General features: G+C 45.9%; 1 long non-coding RNA gene across 9 annotated transcripts in view; it reads right to left on the minus strand.

Moving 5' to 3' along the window:
- Nucleotides 1-2,273: 2,273 nt before the first annotated feature.
- Nucleotides 2,274-25,666, minus strand: part of LOC139278425 (uncharacterized) — a 339,699-nt gene continuing 316,306 nt past the window's right edge. For 7 of the 9 annotated variants that reach the window (XR_011596261.1, XR_011596257.1, XR_011596263.1 and 4 more), the window contains 3 exons: nucleotides 25,301-25,512; nucleotides 6,208-6,277; nucleotides 2,274-4,237 (listed from right to left, as the gene is read on the minus strand). This is a non-coding gene — a long non-coding RNA (uncharacterized lncRNA). Of the gene's footprint in view, nucleotides 4,864-6,207; nucleotides 6,278-25,300; nucleotides 25,513-25,666 lie in introns of all 9 variants that reach the window. The other 2 variants (XR_011596256.1, XR_011596260.1) reach the window with 2 other exon arrangements.

The raw sequence follows: 25,666 nt of genomic DNA on the forward strand, positions 1-25,666 counted from the left end.
TAATCTCTTGTGTGGGACCTTGCCTTCTGAAAGTCCAAATATACCACATCAACTGGTTCTCCCTTGTCCACTTTACTGGAAACATCCTCAAAAAATTCCAGAAGATTTGTCAAGCATGATTTCCATTTCACAAATCCATGCTGACTTGGACCCATCATGTCACCTCTTTCCAAATGCGCTGCTATGACATCCTTAATAATTGATTCCATCATTTTACCCACTACTGAGGTCAGGCTGACCGGTCTATAATTCCCTGTTTTCTCTCTCCCTCCTTTTTTAAAAAGTGGGGTTACATTGGCTACCCTCCACTCCATAGGAACTGATCCAGAGTCAATGGAATGTTGGAAAATGACTGTCAATGCATCCGCTATTTCCAAGGCCACCTCATTAAGTACTCTGGGATGCAGTCCATCAGGCCCTGGGGATTTATCGGCCTTCAATCCCATCAATTTCCCCAACACAATTTCCCGACTAATAAAGATTTCCCTCAGTTCCTCCTCCTTACTAGACCCTCTGACCCCTTTGATATCCGGAAGGTTGTTTGTGTCCTCCTTAGGTGAATACCGAACCAAAGTACTTGTTCAATTGGTCTGCCATTTCTTTGTTCCCAGTTATGACGTCCCCTGATTCTGACTGCAGGGGACCTACGTTTGTCTTTACTAACCTTTTTCTCTTTACATATCTATAGAAACTTTTGCAATCCGCCTTAATGTTCCCTGCAAGCTTCTTCTCGTACTCCATTTTCCCTGCCCTAATCAAACCCTTTGTCCTCCTCTGCTGAGTTCTAAATTTCTCCCAGTCCCCGGGTTCGCTGCTATTTCTGGCCAATTTGTATGCCACTTCCTTGGCTTTAATACTATCCCTGATTTCCCTTGATAGCCACGGTTGAGCCACCTTCCCTTTTTTAATATAAAAAATGAGTGACAACTTGGAACACGCACTCCAGTGGGCAGAACAAATTATTAATTCTCTCCCTCCTCCCCACTCCAATATATGTACGAGAAAAGCAACGCACATTTCATCTTGTGGGCGAGGGCATAAGGCTCAACCTGCTCCTGTCCTAAACTCAGATCCAAAAATGTGCACTTAAAGCAGGGGTTGTTGGATCGGATCTGGAATTTCCCTGGGCTAGTGACACAGCCCACACAGGAGCATTTACCGGGGAAGTCCATGGAGCTTTTAAAAAAAAAACAACAGGGTCAGAAAGTAGAAAATGTACGTCAATTCTGCTCTCGTCTGCAGATTGCTAACTCTGTCTGTATGCCTCATACACACAGTTCCCTGTCCGACTTTCTCCGTCTCTTTCTGAAGGCCCGTCAGCACAAGTAAATGCCTCCGATCCGCAGGAAACGTACCTGGTACCTCCGAAGACTCGCGCTCTTGGGCCTGCGTAAAGGCCCGTGTATCCCTGGGTGCAGGCGGTTCGCAAACATCCCTGGGATCACCTGGACTGGCCCAGCCAATCACAAAGGGGGATTTCCATTATACTTAGAGATTCCACTTACGTACGGAATCCCCATAAGTTTAATAGGAATCACCCAAAAATCACATCCCGACACCAAAATAAAAATAAATCACGTTAAAAATGAATTAAAATACAATTTAAACAAACAGTTAAACGCAAAATTTAATGTTTTGAAAAATAAATTTAAATTTATTTTTAAAAAGGGGCCAAAAATATACAAATTTTAAAGGTTTTTGAAGGTTTAAATGATTTTAAAATGTTTATTTTTTTTATTTAAACCCTCATGCTGGTCATAGGCCTTCCGCCTGCTTCTACCAGGCATCAGAGTTGCGTGAGCATTCGCTGGGCAGTAGTTGGTAAATAGCCAGCGAATGGCCATTTCCTGCGCATTCGTGTGATCTGATTGGTCAAGCTGAAATTTGACAGGTTGCGAGTCCCGGGTTTTCGTGCATGCGCAGCGAACGCGGAACCCTGGAACATACAGGGCACTTACAACCGTGGAAATTACGGGCCACATTGAGTCTACCTTTTCCTATTCGTTGATCCTTTTTCACCCTGCCAGTCTTGTACTTTTTTGTCCTGTCGTTTGTAACGGAGACAGAGAGCTCCAAATTCAGATAGCTGTAGAAAAGATCTTGCCACACAGAAAGGCATGGGGGTGGGGGCAGCAGGCAGTTGTCTTGCTGCCTTAATGCGAGGGAGTGGAGAGAGCAATGGTATGATCCGAGAGGCGGGGTCAGGGTGAAGAGGGACGCTGGGGTTTGGCGGAAGGGGGAAGTCGAGGGCTTAACTAGGTTGTCACAGTCTGGCAGGTTCACATGGCTGTTTATGTAGTTAGCACGGACCAAGTCAAAAAGTATATTCACAATCCAACACATAATTACACCAAATGGATGAATTATATTCCATTATAAATTACAAAACACTCGTTCAATAATTTTAATTTTTTAAGCTAAATTAGCAGCATAAACAAATACTATTTGGGGTTTAGAAGAATGAGAGGTGATCTTATTGAAACATAAGATTCTGAGTGGGCTTCACAAGGTAGATGCAGAGAGGATGTTTCCCCTCGTGGGGGAATCTAGAACTAGGGGGAATAGTCTCAGAATAAAGGGTCACCCGACAGAGATGAGGAGGAATTTCTTCTCTGAGGGTGGTGAATCTTTGGAATTCTCTGCCCCAGAGAGCTGTGGAGGCTGGGTCATTGAATATATTTAAGGTGGAGATACATTTTTGAATGGTAAGGGAGTCAAGGGTTATGGGGAGTGGGCAGGAAAGTGGGGATGAGGCCAAGATCAGATCAGCCATGATCATATTGCATGACGGAGCAGGCTCGAGGGGCCGTATGGCCGGCTCCTGCTCCTATTTCTTATGTTCTTGAACTCGAGTCATTCGAAACAAATGATATGATGGAATGGATCAAAACTGACTTCTATTTTAACAGCATTCATCAAACATGCATTCAAAATTTACTTTTTACCGGCCTTCAGAGTCAACAGGACCAGGAAGGCTTGTTGAAGTTGGGGCTGGCTAGGGAGGCACTCCCTGGCTGCTGCTCTCAGCGATGAGCCAGGTCAGGTGGAGGGGTAGGGCCAACAGCAGGCACAGAAACGCAGAAGCCCAGGAGGATACAGGAGCGAGTGGTGGAACACCCAGCGGAGCTGCTGAGCAAAAGAGGAAATGGGGAACGATCACATTGGGCAAGAATGAATTGATTACTCCTTGGCTTCCCAGTGATGAGTGGGATGTGTTTGGTATATAGGGTGAGTATCCGTGTCAGACGCTCACGACGATGATTATAGTATTCCAGCATTAGAGACACACCTTTAGCAAGATGGAGACTACAAGGCAAACGCCCTCTATTTACACAAAAGCAAAACCCTGCAGAGGCTGGAAATCGGCAATCAAAACAGAGAATGCTGGAAACACTCAGCAGGTCAGACAGCATCTGTGGAGAGAGAAAGAGAGTTAATGTTTCAGGTAGGTGACTTTTTGTCAGAACTGGAAATAGTTTGAGATATAGCAGGTTTTAAGCAAGGGCAAAGGCAGGAAGGGGAGGAACGAACAAAAGGGAAGGCCTGTGAGAGGGTGGAAGGTAGGAGAGATTAAATGACAAAAGGTGTGACTGTACAAGGCAGAAGGAGACGGTAATGGGACAAGTTAACAAAAAGGTGGGTGTAGAAGAAGTCCAAATGAGAATGGCAGAATCAACAGCTGCCGTGTGAAAAAATACAGGCAGAGTTACGGTCTGAAATTGTTGAATTCGATGCTGAGTCATGAAGGCTGGAAAGTGACTTACTGAAAGATGAGGTGCTGTTCCTCGAGCTTGAGTTGAGCTTCGTTGGAACATTGTAGGAGGCCGAAGGCAGAGATCAGAGCGAGAGTGGCGCGGAGAATTAAAGTGACAGGCGACCGGAAGCTCAGGGGTCACGCTTGTGGACTGAACGGGGATGTTCTGTAAAGTGGTCAACCAATCTGGGTTTGGTCTCCCCGATGTAGAGGAGACCGCCTCGGTTTGTACCTCCTCACGCCACCCGCTAACTATAGCTGTGCAGTTGCGACGGTCTGCTCTGAACCAGACAGTTCTGATCAAAGGTTCCAACCAGAGACACGAATCTGTCTTTTCTCTTCCACATGCAGACCGGCTTGCTGTGCACTTCCGGAATATTCGGTCATACGGTGCAAATCTTCATCATCTCCTTCACCAGAGGGAAACCTGGCCACGGTAAATAAATGGACATTTGTGGACAGTGAAGATCCCCAAAGTTTGATCTTGTGAGCAGCGATGCACAGGAACAAAGGTAAGCACAAAAACAAAAGAAACGTTAGACGTTGAAATTATGAGTGTATTTGCATATGCTGGCTGAATGTACATTTAGGCAATTCCGTTAAGACTTACATTTATATGGCGCCTTTCATGGCCACCGGATGGCTCAAGCGCTTTCCAGCCAATGAAGCACTTTGAGTATAGTCACTGTTGTAATGTGGGCAACGCAGCAGCTAATTTGCGCACAGCAAACTCCCACAAACAGCAATGTGATAATGACCAGATAATCTGTTTTTTGTTGTGCTGATTGGGGGATAAAATATTGGCCAGGACACCAGGGATAACTCCCCCTGCTCTTCTTCGAAATAGTGCCATGGGACACGAGAGAGAGCAGTCGGTTTAACATCTGAAAGACAGCACTCCCTGTCAGTGCCGTGCTCCCTCAGCACTGCACTGGAGTGTCAGCCTAGATTTATGCGCGTTGGCCACGATTTTAATGGAGGCGTTAAACTATTTAATACAAACATGTTAATACCTGTTAAAATGGCACACAGAGGACTTGCACACAATCGCCTCCGTACACTAATGCTCACACAGCGCAATTTCAAGGAGTACGTTGATTGTAATCACTCTGAACAGAAGAAATAAATAAAACAATGGGATGTGCAAAAAGGCAACTTTCTCGCACAGGGTTTCAGCCTGCAAAAAACATTTGGGAGTAATGGAAATTCCACTGGGTTTTTTGAAGATGGCTACCATGGAATTTTGAATAGCATTGGATTCATTCATGAACTGTATTGATAAATGTCAAGAACAAAGAGTTGCTTTTTGGCAGGGGAGGAGAGTGGGAAGAGCGAGCAAGAAGTCACATTGAAGGGGAAGCTAGCGAAGTACTTGAGGGAGAAAGGAATAGGATCTGTCGAGAGGGCGAGATGAAGTAAAGCGAGGGGGAGGAGGCTGCTGTGCAGCAGAGACACTGGCACAGGGCCGAAGGGGCCGTTTCTGTGCTGTAAAATTCCATGCAAACAAGGTGAGAAAGAGCAAGGAGAAAATGAACAAGCTCCCTCTGGTATTTGTGTTTTCACTGCAAGGTACAGTTAATTCCAGGAGATTACTGAAGTCGCAGTTAGTACTGATGGTCTCAACTCCTCCTCAGTTTGATCTTGGAATGTGGAACAAGCTGCAACAATCCTCTGCCTCACACACCTAATCTTGTGGTGTCGAAATAAAACCAGTGTCGGAAACGGGAGAACTGCAACAGATGTGGCCGAGGTTACAGAGCCCTCGACAATTGACAGATTTCATTACACAGTGAACACTTGCACCTACAACATCCAATTTGTAGAATATCCCATGGGCAAAATATTCAAGGCAAACGCACAACTGCACGCTGTGACTGCAGGTGGAGACGACCCTTATTTACAGGTTCCATTTTGGCGCCTGCACAACCAGCTGAGAACTATTTTATTTTAATTTTTTTTTAAGTGTTAAATAAATTTAAAGTCATCCTCACGTTCAGTGCTTCTGTAGACTGGATCACAGGTGAATGGCATGTGTAGGAAAGTTCTCTGTGGTTATATTTCAAAAGCCAGCTTTCTTATCCTGGCAGCAGAATCACAGATCCATAAATTGTGTAATGACGGAGACCCGTCTCACAGACGTCACTCTCCCGGCGCGCTCCGTCTCACAGACGCGTCACTCCCACAACCCAAATGACAGAAGCACTGAACATAAGGCGCCTTTTCCCAAGGTGGGAATTTCACATGAAACAATGACACAACCAGGCCATGAAATGTGCCCTTGCGCACGCACTCACTCATTCACAAATCTCAGCGACAACTTCACTCAAACATGCTTCTCACAAATGCATTCCGAGACACAAGTTCAAGTGTGAAATAATTGTCTAGTTAAATTTTTTAAAATATAGAAATAAAATCCTTTTATGTTAAGTGCTGCATCTGATCAAAGGGAGTACCTTAAGCAGAACAACTGATGCACCATCTCTCCATGGATAACATTCCTCAGGCCACTTTCCTCGCAGATACCTGCCGTAGATAACAAAAACAACACAATTCAGCATTCCAGAGCAGTCGATTTGTGAATTTGTTTCCATAAAATACTTCAAGATCTCTTGAGGTCTGCATGTAAATAAACCAAATAACATTTAGGGGGGGGGGGGGGGGGGGGGGTGGAAGAAACACTGGGTAGGTTGTTTTATGTTCTGCCATTCATTCTCTGTTCCCCGAGGATTATTTGAGTCAGGTGTGTGTTTAACAGAGGTGGATACGTGAGATAAACACCATCCCATGCCCACACATGCTCTGGCAACAGATACATAAAATGCCATTGTGCCAACAGGAAGTGAGCTCCTGATAATATAATTGTTATTTACACCATCGTTGTGTGCTGAAAATTAAAGCTGGAGCAGCCTTCGACATTGACCTTCATAAATTAAGTTTAGTGTTTGGAACACAGCTAATTAGAACCCACTTGTATTACGGCTCTGTCTCAGGAGGTAAAGACCTCATCAGAAGCAGTGCCATATGACGTGTGAAACAGTGTAGTGCCGTAATATAAACAGATAATGCAGGAAATGCTTTTTCCCCCACTTGTGGGGAAGAGCAAAACTAGAGGCCATCAATATAACAGTATAAGTCACCAAGAAATCCAACAGGGAATTCAGAAGGAACTTTTTTTTAAAACCCAAAGAGTGGTGAGAATGTGGAACTCGCTACCACAGGGAGTGGTTGAAACAAATAGTACAAATGCATTTAAGGGGAGGCTAGATAAACATGAGGGAGAAGGGAATAGAGGGTTATACTGATAAGATTTAGACGAGGAAAGACGGGAGGAGACTCAATGGAGCATAATAAGCACATAAGAACATAATAGGAGCAGGAGTAGACCATACGGCCCCTCGAGCCTGCTCCACCATTTAATATGATGGTTGATCTGATCATGGACTCAGCACCACTTCACCGCCTGCTCCCCATAACCCCTTATCGTTTAAGAAACTGTCTATTTCGGTCTTAAATTTATTCAATGTCCCAGCTTCCACAGCTCTCTGAGGCAACGAATTCCACAGATTAACAACCCTCAGAAGAAATTTCTCCTCATCTCTCGGTTTTAAATGGGTGCCAGCATGGACTGGTTGGGCCGAATGGCCTGTTTCTGTGCCATATATCCTACGTAATCCTATGAAATACTCAGCAGGTCAGACAGCTTCTGCGAGGAGAGAGAGAGAGAGAGAGAGAGAGACACACACAGTTAAGGTTTCAGGTCGATGACTTTTCATCAGACCTGGAAAAAGTTACAGATGTAATAGGTTTTAAGTATAAGGGCGGGAAAAAGGACAGACTTAAAACCCGTTACAGCTCTAATTTTTACCAATTCTGACAAAAGGTCATCGACCTGAACCATTAGCGGTGTTTTTCTCTTGCCACAGATGCTGCCGAATTGGCTGAGTTTTTCGAGCAGTCTGTTTTTATTTCAGATTTCCAGCATCCGCAAGGTTTTGCTTCATTGCTTATAATACTCGCATTTACCGAGAAATTTATCACATCAAAATGTCTTCACGTAATAAGAGTACAGTGATTGCCATTTAAGCAAACATGGCAACCAGCTTATGCCAACGACAGCAGTGACCGATTAATCTACAAGATGCACTGCAGCAACTCGCCAAGGCTTCTTCGGCACCACCTCCAAAACCCGCGACCTCTACCCCCTAGAAGGACAAGGGCAGCAGGTGTTTGGGAACACCATCACCTGGAAGTTCCCCTCTAAGTTACACACCATCCCGACTTGGAAATATATCGGCCGTTCCTTCATCGTCATTGAGTCAGAATCCTGGAACTTCCCAACAGCACTGTGGGAGTACCTTCACCACACGGACTGCAGCGGTTCAAGGCGGCGGCTCACCACCACCACAAGGGCAATTAGGGATGGGCAATAAATACTGGCCTTGCCGGTGACACCCACATCCCGTAATGAGTTTTTTAAAAAAAATCGGCTTATTTATTGTTTTGGTGATGTTGGTTGAGGAAAGAACTGTGGTCACGACCAATGTGCCCTCTAATGTTTACTCCTGCGCAGGCCCTTGAAATTTGCTGCACAGTATTGCTCCAGCGGCAGAGATGATGAGCGGCCTGTGTGGGACCATGTGATTAGTACACGGCCGCGCATGCTTGGGAGGGGTCCATTGGTCACCACACGAGCAGAAAGCCCTGCTACTCAATCGTGCTGTGGAATCATTAGCAGCTATCTGAGCCACATTGTAATGTATGCTTCTGAGAGTATGCTCACAAGTTTGTAGAGCTCCACGTGAGAGTCCTCCCTCTATTTATTGGGGACTTGGCCTGGAGGGTGGTGCACGGAGCAGTCCCATGCAATAAGTTTTTAAAGTCGGTTCACGGGCTCCCAGGCCGCCAGCAATTTCTGCGGTCTGGAAGAGTTCGTGTTCCACGTTTTTATTGAATGTGCGAGGTTGCAGCCCCTGTTCCATTATTTGAAGGGGCTGCTCCTCAATTTCTGGTTGCACTTCAGTCCCACACTCCTGGTCTTTGGGCACCCTGTGCGGAGGGGAGCGGGCAGGTTGAAAGGCCTCCTCCTAGGCCTGGCCAAGGTGGCCATCAGCCGGTCCAGGCAGCGGGCGGTCGAGGGGGTTGTTCAGCCCGACTGCCTGCCTCTCTTCCGCGGTTACATCCGAGCCAGGATGTCCCTGGAGATGGAGCACCCGGTGTCCACCGGTACGCTCGCGGCCTTCCGCGAGAGGTGGGCGCTGGACGGACTGGAGTGCATCATCACCCCCCGGCAACCAAATTTTAATTTGATGTTTTGTCGAAAGTTTAATGTTTTTATTGTGCCAGTTTCAGTGCCCCCCTCCCCACCCTTTTAGCCAGGGGGCACTTGTATAATTTATGTTTCAGCGCCCTCAAAAAAAAACAAGGGGGCACTTGTTTGAAAGTGTTTGGTGCGTGCCCCCACTTGAATCAGAGGGCACTTGATTTAATTGTTTCCTACAAAATATTTGTAGAGCTGTTGAATTGTGAGTGGCTCAGCCAGTCACGTGATGTTCACAAGACTCAATAAAACCCCAGCCAGTTGGGTTCAGAGGATGCACGATGAGGCATTTGGTTGAGAGTCTAGTGGATGACCTGGTAATGTGTAGTGTGATTGTTAAACCTTTTCTAATAAAGCAACTGTTCTTATTAGCAATGTGTTGCTATGAATTCTTAAGCAAAGAACCCATGAAGCGAATACATTACACACATGTACCGGCTGAAATGGCTTCAGTATTAAATCTCATCCATGTGACAGCACAAAGACAATACAGCACTGCTTCAGTACTGCACTGGGAAGACAGCCGAGAATATGATGCCAAAAGCCAACATGCAGCTTGAATGTGCAACTTCTGAGCCAGAAGTCTGAATGGCACCAACCAAACCAAGCTGACGCTGGAGGCCGGGACTGCCACAGCATCTTCCAGTTTTACTGCATTTTTAACATGACAGAAATTTTCCAGCGTGTTTTTGGAGGCAACAATCAGACATTGACGGGAGAGAGGTTATGGAGCGTGACTGAACGCATCGTCAGAGGGGGAGGGGGAGGGGGGGGGGGAGGCTTTGAAGAGACTTTCGCAGGAAGGAGTGGTTAGCAAGGAGGAGAATTATACGGAGAGAGTGTGTGTTCCGGAATGTGGAGCTGAAGGCTCGGTGACTAAATCTGGTGCAGGGGCAGGCTCGACGGAGGAAATGTGGATAGCGCATGTTGGCGTGTCGGCTGGAGAAAGGCTTCAGAGGTGCGGAGGGTTTGGAATCGGATGCCCTGGGGGAATGGGAAGTCAATGGGGCTGGGCAAGCGCAGAATGTGCGTAGGGTTATGATGTGGAAGGCAGAGATCTGTATGCATTCATGCAGTCCCAGAGAGGTGGAACTGGGGAGGTCAACGAGTGGAGTGTTTGAGTAAGTGAAGCCGAGTGATTGGGGAAGGTGTGGCTAAGGGTTGGAGCAGCAGTGGCCAATGTTTCCTTTAAGCTGAGCAGCTGGGCAGCTGCCTGGGGCTCCAATAGGAAAAACAACGCGTGCGCGGGAACTTGAATGGGCCGCGCACCCAAAAGTAACATGGAAGGGAACATTGGAGGTGGGCGATGCAATGAAGGTGGAAATAGGCCATCTTGGTGTTGGGTAGGGCGTGCCGTTTGCAACTCCAAACATTGAATTCAGCCTGCGTGAGCAGCCAGAAAGACTTGGATTTATATAGCGCCTTTCACGACCACTGGAAGTCTCAAAGTGCTTTACAGCCAATGAAGTACTTTTGGAGTGTAGTCACTGTTGTCGTGTAGGAAACACAACAGCCAACTTGCGCACAGCAAGCTCCCACAAACAGCAATGTGATAATGAGCAGATAATCTGTTTTTTATGTGATGTTGATTGAGGGATAAATATTGGCCAGGACACCAGGGAGAACTCTCCTGCTCTTCTTCGAAATAGTGCCACGGGATCTTAAACATCCTCCGATAGACGTCACCTCCAGACAGTGCAGCACTCCCTCAGTACTGCACTGGAGTGTCAGCCTAGATATTTTTGTGCTCAAGTCCCTGGAGTGGGACTTGAACCCCCAACCTTCTGACTCTGAGGCGAGATGCTACCCACTGAGCCACAGCTGAGATGGAGATGGAATCATGAGCAAGGGAACGGGGCTTTTGACGGGAGCTGAAAATGTTGGCTTCATCGATGTCAGTGTTTGAGAAAATTCTTATCCAGGCATGACTTGACGTCAGATAGATAGGCAGTCAGGCAGAACAGCATGGTCAAAATGACCGGTCAAGTACAGGGTGCCAGAAATGAGAGATTGAGCTGTCAGCAGCTACAGGCTCGTGAGGTAATCTTCACACTGCTGACACTGGACAGCAGAAGTCCTGCAGTCAGAATCATGAACTGCGAACATGACTTTGGGGGTCAGCTGCCCTGGTGTTTCCGACAGTACAAACAGGGGGGCTCATTTGGAATACGGAGCCAGTAGCAGACTGAATACAATCAGCAGGAAATGGTTTGTACAAGTCAGTGGGAACGCTGGAATCTTTCAATTACTTTCATTGCATTAAAGCAGGTTTGCTCCATTTTAAAGCATTTGCTTCGTGTGTTTCCAGCAGATTTCCGCGTGGGCCCTGGCCGTCACGGACACGATGCAGTACGGTGACTCTCCCCTTTGACGCAAAACTGCATTGTCTCCAGTGGCCTTGTGAGATGACAGATCACAACACCGTCAGCAGATTATATAAAGCTTCTCTCCTTGGAGCTAAAATTTCCCTTCAATGTTCAAAACATTCTTTAATGGATTGTTGGATCAGTCTCGTGGTTTTTAAAAAAAAAAGACATCTTTTGAACACCTACGCCTCACCCCCAGGCAATCGCCACTAACACACACACTGCCAGGTTCATAGTCATGCCATCCACGGCACTCCGCTATATGTTGCAACACATCAACAATGCAATGTGCTGTGAATGCATCACCTTGCCTTGACATACAGCTTTTGTACAACAGTTGCAAGACACAAAGTCCAACATACTTTTCTTCATCTGTATACAATATAAATACAATGCCAACATTTTGCAGAAAAATGTTTCTGTGCTGTGCAAGAGGACATCTGAACAGCACTGGAATTCCATCAGATAATTCACAGGACTGTGGGGTTCGGATAGGATAAAACTGGAACTCAAAGCAAGGTCCTGTCTCATCGACTTTGTCCTTTGCAACCAAAATGGATGAAGATAATGGGGACGTTGTAAACTGCTGAGCAAAACCCTTTTGTGATACAATCAAAACCTATGTTAATGTCACCAAGTATTTGGGGAGACAAGAGAGACGCAGTCACATCTCCGTTTAAATCACAGTTCGATCGCGTGCCAGTGATATGATCTCAATGTTTTAACTGAGTGTGTAAAATCAAAACACTTGGTTCCCGTGCTGCAAGAGAGAAAAAAAAAGAGAAAGAGAAAAAGAGAGAAATGTCAGAACAAGACACAGTAAGCACGCCAAAACACAAAAGAGACACACAATATGAGAGCAAGGGGGGGGGAAGAAAGAGAGGGAGAGAGAGAGAGAGAGAGAGAGAGAGGGTCGGGTCGAGAGAGAGAGAGAGGTCGAGAGGGGTCGAGAGAGAGAGAGAGAGAGAGAGAGAGAGAGAGAGAGAGAGAGAGGCGGGTCGAGAGAGCGAGCGGGAGAGGGGAGGGTCTCGAGAGAGCGAGCGGGAGAGAGAGAGAGAGAGAAAGGGAAGGGGGGGAGAAAGGGAAGGGGGGGGGAGAAAGGGAAGGGGGGGGAGAAAGGGAAGGGGGGGAGAAAGGGAAGGGGGGGAGAAAGGGAAGGGGGGGGAGAAAGGGAAGGGGGGGGGAGAAAGGGAAGGGGGGGGAGAAAGGGAAGGGGGGGGAGAAAGGGAAGGGGGGGGGAGAAAGGGAAGGGGGGGGGAGAAAGGGAAGGGGGGGGAGAAAGGGAAGGGGGGGGAGAAAGGGAAGGGGGGGGAGAAAGGGAAGGGGGGGGAGAAAGGGAAGGGGGGGGAGAAAGGGAAGGGGGGGAGAAAGGGAAGGGGGGGGAGAAAGGGAAGGGGGGGGGAGAAAGGGAAGGGGGGGGAGAAAGGGAAGGGGGGGGAGAAAGGGAAGGGGGGGGAGAAAGGGAAGGGGGGGGAGAAAGGGAAGGGGGGGGAGAAAGGGAAGGGGGGGGAGAAAGGGAAGGGGGGGGAGAAAGGGAAGGGGGGGGAGAAAGGGAAGGGGGGGGAGAAAGGGAAGGGGGGGGAGAAAGGGAAGGGGGGGGAGAAAGGGAAGGGGGGGGAGAAAGGGAAGGGGGGGGGAGAAAGGGAAGGGGGGGGAGAAAGGGAAGGGGGGGGGAGAAAGGGAAGGGGGGGAGAAAGGGAAGGGGGGGAGAAAGGGAAGGGGGGGGGAGAAAGGGAAGGGGGGGAGAAAGGGAAGGGGGGGGAGAAAGGGAAGGGGGGGGGAGAAAGGGAAGGGGGGAGGGGAGGGCATAAGGGGGGGATAAGGGGGAGGGAAGGGGATAGGGGAAAGAAAGGGGAGGGAAAGGAAAGAAAGACTAGTGCCTTTCACCACTGGACGTCTCAAGGAGCTTTACAACCATTGAAGTACAGTTACTGTTGTAATGGGTGGGGGGAGGGAAAAGAGAGAGAGAGTGAGAGAGTGAGAGAGTGTGAGAGTGTGAGAGTGTGAGAGAGAACAAAATGGCTAAATAAAAAGTGCAAAGGAAAGACATAACGGCACCACTGTTACCTTGAAGCATAACTGCTTAGACGAGGAAGTCAAAGCTAGTTACAAGATGTTTCGCAAGATGAATTTTAAAACTCAGCTCCTGCAGAACGCTCTAAAATGTACCACATTATTGAGGGGAGGGGAGCAGTCTGTCAAACATTGCTTCTTTAACCCTCAGTGGTGATAGGTTATAGCAGTGACAGTATGTGGTCTTCTGGTAATAAGTGACATAAGGAAGCCTTAGTGTGGCCCGATTAAATGATTCCCATATCCCCTTTTCACACGTTGGCAATGAATGGCTGGAGTGGAAGCTAGACCTGTACTGCCACTTTCAACTGGATTTCAAATGTAAAAAAAACAAAGTTATAGAAATAAGGGGCCATCAAGCTCTTGCATTTCAAGCTGATGAGAGCAGTGTCCTGCATTATTCACACAAAGTCAAATCTTTTTTTCATTATTCACACTGCAGTCAAGCCCAATCCTACTCTCCCCCAATTCTCATATACCGCTCAGTCGTGCTCATTGAATAGCTCTCAGCAGTAGGGAACCCTGGCTGACTTCCCCACTTTCGAGCCCAGTGCCGAGGCTGACAGCAGCTCCTTCACTGGTGCTCTGGCCAAGATCCGCGAACCCAGTACAGACCTGGCATCAAATCAGCAATCTTCCTCATTTGCACAACTTGTCACTGGGCCCCGTCTACTACAGCCATGATTCGCAATTAATTTTAGATTGACAGCTTGATTGGCACTCCACCCACTACTTTAAACCTTCACTCCCTCCACCACCAGCGTATCGTGGCTTCAGTGTGTACCATCTACAAGATGCGCTGCAGCAACTCGCCAAGGCTTCTTCGGCAGCACCTCCCAAACCCACGACCTCTACCACCTAGAAGGACAAGGGCAGCAGGTGCATGGGAACACCACCACCTCCAAGTCACACACTACACTGACTTGGGAATATATCACTGTTCCTTCAACTGGGTCAAAATCCGAGAGCTCCCTCCCCAACAGCACTGTGGGAGCACCTTCACCACATGGACCGCAGCGGTTCAAGGCAGCGGCTCACCACCACCTTCTCAAGTCCACATCCCAGGAACAAATTTTAAAAAAAACTCTGCATTGCACTAAATGGTGCATTTTGTGTTATTTTCACTTCACTTGATGTCAGACCAGAAATTAAGCATCACTAGGCCCCAAGTACAGCAGCCAAGATTCGGAAGGAACTTTTGATTGACAAGCCATAAAGAGGAGATAAATTATTCATCTACTGTTTGCATTTGGCGTCTTCACTAGGACCGACTTACTGTACTGAAATCCAAGCAATAAAGCCACCAAATAAAATCCATTAAGCAACTGGATTGGCAATCTTGAGACTGCAAAACAATCTGCTCATTCTTAAATTTGAAAAACATTCTCCACTTGGCTTTCCTCTTCCAATTTGAACCATGTAGGGTTGCAAGTTATGACTGGAATGATTAGTGAATGAAAACCAGCTTGGAACAATGGATTACTGGAATGTGGTCATTTTTGTGCCGACTTCCATTTGTATTACAAACACAATCTAGTTTTGTTTTCCACACATGTTCTTTTGATGGTGATATCGTGTTTAGTCATTTCCCCAAGGAGTTGGGACACGTTGCTGAGGATGTGGCTCATCCTTCCAGTGTTTCACAACTACTTTGTAATTGATCCAACTGGGCACTTATTTGTTTTAATAGCTGAACATTTCACTCAATCTGTGATATGTTAATAAAATAAAAGGAGCAAGGGGAGAGGGCGGCTTTAGTGACACACTGTAAATAGCGCGCATGTGCAGATATTTAAAGGGACCGTGCACTAAATGAAACTGGCCACACAGGGAACGTTGGTGTTGAGTTTGATGGGCAAATTCTGTACAAACAATAGGTGCTCACCATGAAGTGTGAAATTACACACAAGAGTGCTGCAGGTGCTGACATTAATTCACAAGGTACGAATAGTTGAGGAAGGCCATTCAGCTCCATCCAACCAATGAGGTCCTATCTATCCATCAATTGTAGGATCCAATTGTTCCTTAAATTTATTGGAAACATAGAAAATAGATGCAGGAGTAGGCCATTCGGCCCTTCTAGCCTGCACCGCCATTCAATGAGTTCATGGCTGAACATGCAACTTCAGTACCCCGTTCCTGCTTTCTCGTCATATCCCTTGATCCCCCGAGTAGTAAGGACTTCATCTAACTCCCTTTTGAATATATTTAGTGAATTGGCCTCAACAACTTTCTGTGGTAGAGAATTCCACAGGTTCACCACTCTCTGGGTGAAGAAATTTCTCATCTCGGTCCTAAATGGCTTACCCCTTATCCTTACACTATGACCCCTAGTTCTAGACTTCCCCAACACTGGGAACATTCTTCCTGCATCTAACCTGTCTAAACCCACCAGAATTTTAAACATTTCTATGAGGTCCCATCTCATTCTTCTGAACTCCAGTGAATACAAGCCCAGTTGATCCAGTCTTTCTTGATAGGTCAGTCCCACCTTCCCGGGAATCAGTCTGGTGAACCTTCGCTGCACTCCCTCAATAGCAAGAATGTCCTTCCTCAAGTTAGGAGACCAAAACTGTACACAATACTCTAGGTATGGCCTCACCAAGGCCCTGTACAACTGTAGCAACACCTCCCTGCCCCTGTGCTCAAATCCCCTCGCTATGAAGGCCAACATGCCATTTGCTTTCTTAACCGCCTGCTGTACCTGCATGCCAACCTTCAATGACTGATGTACCATGACACCCAGGTCTCGTTGCACCTCCCCTTTTTCTAATCTGTCACCATTCAGATAATAGTCTGTCTCTCTGTTTTTACCACCAAAGTGGATAACCTCACATTTATCCACATTATACTTCATCTGCCATGCATTTGCCCACTCACCTAACCTATCCAAGTCACTCTGCAGCCTCATAGCATCCTCCTCGCAGCTCACACTGCCACCCAACTTAGTGTCATCCGCAAATTTGGAGATACTGCATTTAATCCCCTCGTCAAAATCATTAATGTACATTGTAAACAGCTGGGGCCCCAGCACAGAACCTTGCGGTACCCCACTAGTCACTGCCTGCCATTCTGAAAAGTACCCATTTACTCCTACTCTTTGCTTCCTGTCTGACAACCAGTTCTCAATCCATGTCAGCACACTAACCCCAATCCCATGTGCTTTAACTTTGCACATTAATCTCTTGTGTGGGACCTTGTCGAAAGCCTTCTGAAAGTCCAAATATACCACATCAACTGGTTCTCCCTTGTCCACTCTACTGGAAACATCCTCAAAAAATTCCAGAAGATTTGTCAAGCATGATTTCCCTTTCACAAATCCATGCTGACTTGGACCTATCATGTCACCTCTTTCCAAATGCGCTGCTATGACATCCTTAATAATTGATTCCATCATTTTACCCACTACCGATGTCAGGCTGACCGGTCTATAATTCCCTGTTTTCTCTCTCCCTCCTTTTTTAAAAAGTGGGGTTACATTGGCTACCCTCCACTCCATAGGAACTGATCCAGAGTCAATGGAATGTTGGAAAATAGAATATTGCAGGAGTTTTACCTCCACTCCTCAATCTGGACGTTTATTCCACATGTTGCTCACTCTAAATGTGAAGAGGAATTTCCTGATATCTGTCCGAAACGTCCTACTTTAAGTTTGAACCCGTGCCCTCTCATTTTTCTTCCCCAGTTTAATTTAAAGTAATATTCTGGGTCAGCTCTCTATACCTTTAAAAAGCTTATATATTGCTGCAAGATCAACTCTCCGGAGACATCCTTTCTAGGCTGAAAGACCCAACCTTCTCCAAGCTACCTCACACCTCTCACACTGGAAATCAGCCTGATGGCTCTTCCTTGAACTTTTTCCAACACTTAAATGTATCTCCTGATCCTTAGGGCCCAGAACCAGATGCAGTATTTAAGGTGTGATATAACTGGAGATCTATAAAGTTGGATCATTAGCTTCCTGTGACCTACATGCTACAGTTTTGACTATGTACCTCAGCATCCTATTGCCTTTGTTGATTGGTACTGTTGGACATGTTTAATGGCAACACTCAGAGCCATTTCATCATCATTCATGGCGTGTTCATGTCTATTTTTCATCCTATGTGTAGCAATTTTTATTTGTCTGCACTAGATTTCATCTGCCATTGTTCTTCCTATTTGCATCTTGTCCAACTTCAAATTCCACTGCCCCTCCCAGTACAACATTGGCAAATTTGGACACTTTGCACTGAATTTCTCAACACTGACACAATTGAAATCTGTTAATTGCTTTGATCTTTTCTGAAAGAGAGATCTGCTTTTGCATTGAATAAGGTGGTACAACCAGATCACCAGATGCACACAAACTGGAGGCCGCACATTTCACCTTAGTTCATCCAGCCAGGAAAAAAGTTCCTCCATCCTGCAACAAACTGGACCTTGAATGCACCCGTCAAGTGTCAGCTTGACTCAACTGGTAGAAGTCTCGACTTGAGTAAAACTGCAGTGGGTTCAAGCCCCAGTCTCTAAGTTGAGCACATAATCTAGGTTGATACGTCAGTTGAATACTGAAGCAGCACCATCTTTTTGTCATAGGTGCCATCTTTTGGCTGAGACACTAAACTGAGGCTAATCAGACAGTCCTAAAGATCTCATGGCACAAGTTGAAGAAATTGCTCACGGATAACATTATTAAATATTTAGGATACTGCTCTGGTATTTCTGCACATAGATCAAAACTAACCCAAAAATTGACTAAAGTTTACTGCATAAATATTACTTGTACTGATAAATCACTTAACTATTTGTTGCTTCCACTTGCAGGCGAGACTACAACTAGGGGCCATAAATATAAGATAGTCACTGATAAACCCAATAGGGAATTCAGGAGAAACTTCTTTACCCAGAGAGCGGTTAGAATATGTAGCGGGGAGGCCCCGACCTGCGCGAGAACACCAGCGGCAGGTTGGGGCCATAAAAGGAGCGGAAATCCGGGAGCTTCGTAGAGGCATGCCACTACAGGGAGCAGCACGAGCTGGTGCAGGAGGGCGACGGCAGCCAAGTGTGATGTCATCACGGTCCAGGTCAGGGATTGGCACGTGGGCAGATACAGCAGGAGCGGCGAGAGACCGTGGAGGGACGTGATCGGGGCCCAGGAGAGGCATAAGTTCAGGGCCAGGGGCAGCACGGGCCAGCCCACACTGCGATATGCGTGTGCACTAGGTCCGTGCAGCAGAGCAGGTCTCCAGTCGTCTTGGGTAATCCTTGCCACTGGACCAATACCTAGCTCTGTCAAGCCCGTGTGGTGGCTGGTGTGCAACGACCACCAGAGATTTAAAAAAATCCACGCACAGGCATCTTCCACCCTTCAACATGTAGTTCGGGACCTAGAATATTAGGTCCTTCATTGAAACATCTGTGAACTCATCCTTTTTTGGCTTGGAAGCAAGTCATCCTCATTTCAAGGGACTGCCTATGATGATGATGATGAGAATGTGGAACTCGATCACAAGGAATAGTAGAGGTGAATAGTAAAGATGCATTCAAGGGGAGGCGAGATAAACACACGAGGGAGAAAGGAATAGAACGATATATTGATGGGATTTGAAGAAGAGTGGGGGGAGGCATGGACCTGGTGGGCTTGGCCGGTTTGTGCTGTAAATACTTTGTAAAACAAGTCAGCTTTTTCGTTTAACAATTACTTCTGCAGTGCGACAGTTATGGAGGCAAATGTGGTGATAAAACCCGGACATATATTATCACCAGCACAAACTGCATTCTTTTTAAAAAAAAAAACACAAGGCATTTTATATTTTATTTTCTAACCCTCCCTGAGGTTTTACAGACTTGTCAGATGATAAGTGAGTGCAGTTATTTGACTCTGGTTGCTTCTAATGCACTTTATAAACAGTTTCTCAGAGAGGTACGAGAATAACCCGGTGAGACACAGCTTTGGGTTTTCTTTGGTTCCACGTGGAAACCGAGTGGCCTAACCACACATAGCCGTTCCCCCAGATAGAGCGCTGGGCTCAGGAACCCACTGGGGTGTGTTGGATTGGGAATCGTATGCTTCAACCTTCAATCCATCAGTTCATAACACATATTCGGGTCCCAATGAACTCCTCATGGGTGCCCTCCCTTTAAACTTGTAACTGAACTTGTGGGTTCAAGTCCCACTCCAGAGACCCGAACACATAATCTTGGCTGGCTCCCCAGTGCAGTGCTGAGGGAGCGCTGCACTGTCAGAGGTGCCGTCTTTCAGATGAGACGTTAAACCGAGGCCCCATCTGCTCTCTCAAGCGGATCTAAAACCCATCTGGTTCACTAATGTCCTTTAGGGAAGGAAATCTGCCGTCCTTACCCGGTCTGGCCTATTGTGAGACTCCAGACCCAGAGTAATGCGGTTAACTCAACTGCTTTGTGGTTCAAGGCAGCAGCTCACCACCACCTTGTTGAGGGCAATTAGGGATGGACAATAAATGCTGACCTTGCCAGCGCCACCCACATCCCATGAACAAATTAAAAAAAAATCTCATGGCACTATTTTGAAGTAGAGCAGGGGAGTTCTGCCCAGTATCCTGGCCAATATTTGTCCCTCAATCAACATCACAAACAGATTATCTGGTCATCATCACATTGCTGTTTGTAGGAGCTTGCTGTGCGCAATTAGCACAGTAACAGTACTTCATTGGCTGTAAAGTGCTTTGGGACATTGGCTGGTCATGAAAGTCACTATATAAATGCAAGACTTCCTTTTAAATGTTATGCCATTGACAGAACCCCTCTGAAGAAAGTACTTCAACTTGGAAATGGATCATTTTAAATGTCAACATTAAAAGTTTTGAGAAACTATCAGAGTGGTTGTAATACAACTAGGATATCCGTTGTTCTGGTACTGCCTCACTCATCATAGAGAAGGATTCTTGCAACTTAAATCAAGGTTGGATATTTCAGATTTACTTCAGCTATAGAAGTCAGTTAAGCTTGGATTAATGCTATTAAGAAGCAGGATTTTGCAGCAGGTTATAAAGATCAAGAGTCCTGAAATAGAGCTATTCATGGAACTTTCTTCCAATAGATCCTCCTCTTATTTGGAGGAAATGCCCAGCCTCCACTTGTCAAGTTAGTAACACTGCACGACAACCTGTCTGACTAGCAGACCACGATGACAGTTGGAGATTGGCTGAACTAGTGTCTCACTCGTTCATTGCACAACGACACGTGATACTGAGTCACTGAAATGGCTCCAACCCAAGTGACACGCATTAGTAATTCCTTCCTGCGGAAGACTGAGTACAACCACACCAATCAAAAGCATCCAAGTCACTGAATATTTTACTGCTTAATCCCTTCTTAAAGGCGTAATTTTTTCAGGAAACAAACTTCCATCCCTTCAACTCTCTATGTAGTACTTAAAAAATCCAACTAGGTTCAAACATTCTCAATGCAGACCGAGGTCTGCAAGAATTATAGAAACATAGAAAATAGGTGCAAGAGTAGGCCATTCGGCCCTTCAAGCCTGCACCACCATTCAATATGATCATGGCTGATCATTCACCTCAGTATCCCATTCCTGCTTTCTCTCCATACCCCTTGATCCCTTTAGCCGGAAGGGCCACATCTAACTTCCTTTTGAATATATCTGACGAACTGGCCTCAACAACTTTCTGTGGTAGAGAATTCCACAGGTTCACAGTTCTCAGTGAAGAAGTTTCTCCTCATCTCGGTCTTAAATGGCTTAAACCTTATCCTTCGACTGTGACCCCTGGTTCTGGCCTTCCCCAACATCGGGAACATGCATCTAACCTGTCCAATCCTGTCAGAATTTTATATGTTTCTATGAGATCCCCTCTCATTCTTCTAAATTCCAGTGAATATATGCCTAGTCGATCCAGTCTTTCTTCATATGTCAGTTCTGCCATCCAAGGAATCAGTCTGGTGAACCTTCGCTGCACTCCCTCAATAGCAAGAATGTCCTTCCTCAGATTAGGAGACCAAAACTGTACACAATATTCAAGGTGTGGCCTCACCACGGCCCTGTAGAACTGCAGTAAGCTTATAAAGCTTTTCCTGGTACAACATTCAACAGCCTACGGTAAGACAGCATCATTGCCGGGTGATAGTCTTATTCCGGACAGGTGATCTCGCCAACACTAATTCAACATAGTCCAGGCAGCTCCATGGATGATACTGATCTTCTAAGAAACCTTCTCAACAGCTCTGTTGGGCTGGCCTTACCACTGCATTGCAATCCTCTTCTCATCTGATGTGGTCTGTAATCAAAGTGCCCATCGAGCGCAAACACAAGCTGCTCACTCACTCTTCCCAGAGAATTATTATGGCAATAGTTGGGAATAGGAAACAAAGTGTATAATTTGGAGGTCAGAGTGCGAGATTTGCTCATTTTCAGGGCTCTCAGAAGCAACTGGCGAACCCCGGGCCAACTCAAAAAAGGTGTTCACAAGAGTCTGGAACTTCTACATTTGCACATTGCCATATTACATCCTTGTGCACCTGTGTTATATGCACCAATTTGGTGCAAGGAAAAGCACCCACAACCATGGTTAAAATTTGGGCGTTTGAATATCTGATACATTAGCTAAACCAGTGAGCGGGAAGTGGAGCACAAGAATCCACTCGGGATCTCGTCAAAGGGAATAAATATTAAACCTAGAGTCTGGGGCTGCCGCTTATCCAGTTGAACGGAGGGTGGAGAAAGGGGGCATTTTAGAATCAAGTTGCTACAAATGATTCTGTGAAGCTGAAGCTATGCAAGTCCTCTGGTCAGGCCATTACTGAGAGAACAGCATCAACCTGCTTAGACTAGAACCAATGGAGATGCATCTCTGAAACGAGGCCAGCTGATGAATGGCACTGAAATGCACACATGTGGGACAACTGGGTCACACAATGAACTATGCAACATTAGTGCAACCTTAAGAGTTGGGTGGGGGGGGGGGGGGTGGAAAGAGGTGTAAACGTATCAGAGTAGTGCATTTTCTTCCCCCAAAAAGCTGTTGAGGCTAGGTCCTTTGAAAATTAGAGAGAGAGACTGATATATTTTTTGTTAAGCAAGGATATTAAGGCTTAGGGAACCATGGTGGTTAGATAAAGACAAGATACAGGTCAGCCATGATCTAAATGGGCGACGGAACAGGTTGGAGGGGCTGAATGGCTGAACTCTTGTTCCTATGTTCATGTAGGGGCAATTCCATGATTCAGAATGGGGACATGCCCATGTAAAAAGTATAGTGGAGGGGATGGAGGGTCATGTTCCCTGCTTCACCACCAGCATTTTTACATCCGAGATTTGGCTTTGAATACAGGCCAGACTTTCTGGGTTAAAGTCTTTTTGTTATGCCAGCTTTAAAGGTCTAAACGTGGATGAGTCCGAGCAGTCTTAATCAAGCTTTCACTGAGCAGGGGACTGGAGCAGCATTCAACCCAAATTAGGAGTCCCTGTTGTTCAGGTAAACCATGAGGTTGGTTGGTGGTGAAAGTGAAAAAAAATCACTGGTTCAGTGAGAGAGAGAGGTTTCTTTGAGAGCGATTAGAGCCCAGTGTGAGGGAAGACTATGAGGGTTACACAGCATCTGGCCATGTTATGGCAAATGTAGGAGTCGGTATTACATAGAGTGCAACAAAAGTGGGAAAAAAAAAAGGACTGCTCCATTTCCCAGATGATAACCTTCAAAATGCAGCGTCACAGTTGTGATGTGATAACTGCAAGTATATAAGTTTCTAACTGGAAAATTAAAATAAAAAAAACACTTGCATTTATATAGTGCCTTTACAGCCAATTAAGTACTTTTGAAGTGTAGTCACTGTTGTAATGTAGGAAATCCAGCAGCCAATTTGCTCCCACAAACAGCCATGTGATAATGACCAGACAATCTTTTTTTATGATGGTGATTGAGCGATAAATATTGGCCCCAGGAGACTGGGGATAAAACTCAGCAGCCCGTGTCCTAACTCGCACCAAGTCAAGTTCACCCATCACCCCTGTGCTTTCTGACCTACATTGGCTCCCAGTTAAACAATTTCAAAATTCTCATCCTTGTTTACAAATCACTCCATGGCCTCGCCCCTCCCTATCTCTAATCTTTTTAAGCCTCAGAACCCCACAAGATGTCTGCGCTCCTCAAATTCTGGCCTCTTGAACATCCCTCATGAAAATGGCTCAACCATCGGTGGATGTGCCTTCAGCTGTTTGGGCCCGAAGCTCGAACTCCCTCCCTAAACCTCTCTGTTCTCTTTCCTCCTTTAAGGCACTCCTTGAAACTTACTCCTTAACCAAGCTTTTGATCATCTGAGAATTTCTTCTCTGGCTCGGTATCAAATTTATCCATTTGTCTGTAATACTTGTGAAACGCCTTGGGTCATTTTACTACATTAATAACTACTTTTTTTATATAGCGCCTTTATTATTACTCCCCTGCTCTTCTTCGAAATAGTGCCATGGGATTATTTACGTCCACCTGAGATAGCAGACGGGGCCTCAGTTTAACGTCTCATCCGAAAGACAGCACCTCCGACAGTGCTGCAATCCCTCAGCACTGCACTGGGAGTGTCAGCCTAGATTTTTCTACTCAAGTCCCTGGAGTGGGACTTGAACCCACAACCTTCTGACCCAGAGGCGAGACCCACTGAGCCATGGCTGATGCTGCAATAAAGTCCTGTTATGAATTTGAAAGCCAAGTGACATCAATTGCCCATGAGCTCTCCCAATTTATGATCAGCGCGTTACTACATGTGGCACTGAGCCCCACAGACCAGAATGGTCCCAGGACTGATGCTTTGTTTGCGTCCGCACTAGCAGTTTTCTGCTAGCAACACTCCGACTGGCAATGGGAGAGGGGAGCAAGTATTTTGGGTTCTTGCGACCGATCGCTGTCCAGCACACCTGTTAGAAAGTTCAGGTACGTAAATTAGGATAAGGAGAGTCAGGCATTGTGATGATGCCTTCTTGGGTCGAATGGCTTCCGACACTCGCTGACAAGACTCACTCGTGGAGAGGTACTGTGGAACCTTGCAAGTCAACACTGCCAGCAAAGGCAGGGACAACATTGTAAAACAACAGATTTCTCTCAGTTTTGCAAGTGTTAAATATTATTCATAAATTACACTTCTAATTTCTCTGCACAAAATGATCTATTGAAGTCTAATCTTCCAGCCACCCACACTCTGGGTTTAGACAAACACAAGTCACGAGGACTTTGCTTGAACAAACACAGATGACAAGCATTGTTTAAAGCTAAGAGGCTTCCAAGTCAAACAGGTAAAGCCTTTGTCCAAATAGATTGATAGACACCTTTCATAACAGCGACTGTTGTAAAACACTGCGCCCTTAGGAAATTAGCTATAATTCAAAATTACTGGTCTGAACGGGTAGATATATTTGTACAAATTTCACTGTCTTTCCCCCCCCTACCAAGGCATTCCTCTACCTAAAGGCCACAAGGGAATATACCCATCACTTCACAGAGTAGGTTTGGACAGAGAAGGCATTAGGACCTATCCAATTCCATCTTTCCAGAATAACAAATCTACTGTTTTCCCATTACAGCATCTACTTTAATAAAAAATACATTCTGGCATGTATGCATTTAAAAAAATATACATAATGTGCTCGCAATGTTTTCATTCTCTTGGAAGAAAAAAGTAGTGTGAGCATCTACTCACCAATAATTATTTTTTTTAAAAGTGGGTTTTAAAAGCATAATTAAAAAAATATCATTGACATTGTGATGCACTCTCACAAAATAAGTGCTGTGAAACAGGATATTTATCGGCCTCTCCCTGCCATACCTCCCAATTCTGCTTCATGTGACGATAGCACATTCCTGTGTTCGAGGTGATTAAGGACAGTCCACAATTTGGGTCCAGACTAAGCCATGCCAAGTTCCAGCTGTGTCACCTTGTCGTGTTGGCACCAGAGATTGGCTGCGAGGCTCCAGAGAGGGTTTTTAAATGTTCTTTTTAAATACTGTATCCTCCTGTGCACCACTTCATTGCTTATTCTGAAACACAGAACAGAGGGAGCGCCGTATTCAGCAAGAAGGAAGCACACACCCACGTGGAAAGAAAAATAACATCTGATCGCGCCTGGGTAGCAATGGGGTTTCTTCATTTAAAGCAACACCATCCATTTTTTTTTTAAATATAAAAAGCAAT

Source organism: Pristiophorus japonicus, chromosome 13, assembly GCF_044704955.1.
Source record: "Pristiophorus japonicus isolate sPriJap1 chromosome 13, sPriJap1.hap1, whole genome shotgun sequence".
Taxonomy (NCBI): Eukaryota; Metazoa; Chordata; class Chondrichthyes; family Pristiophoridae; genus Pristiophorus; species Pristiophorus japonicus.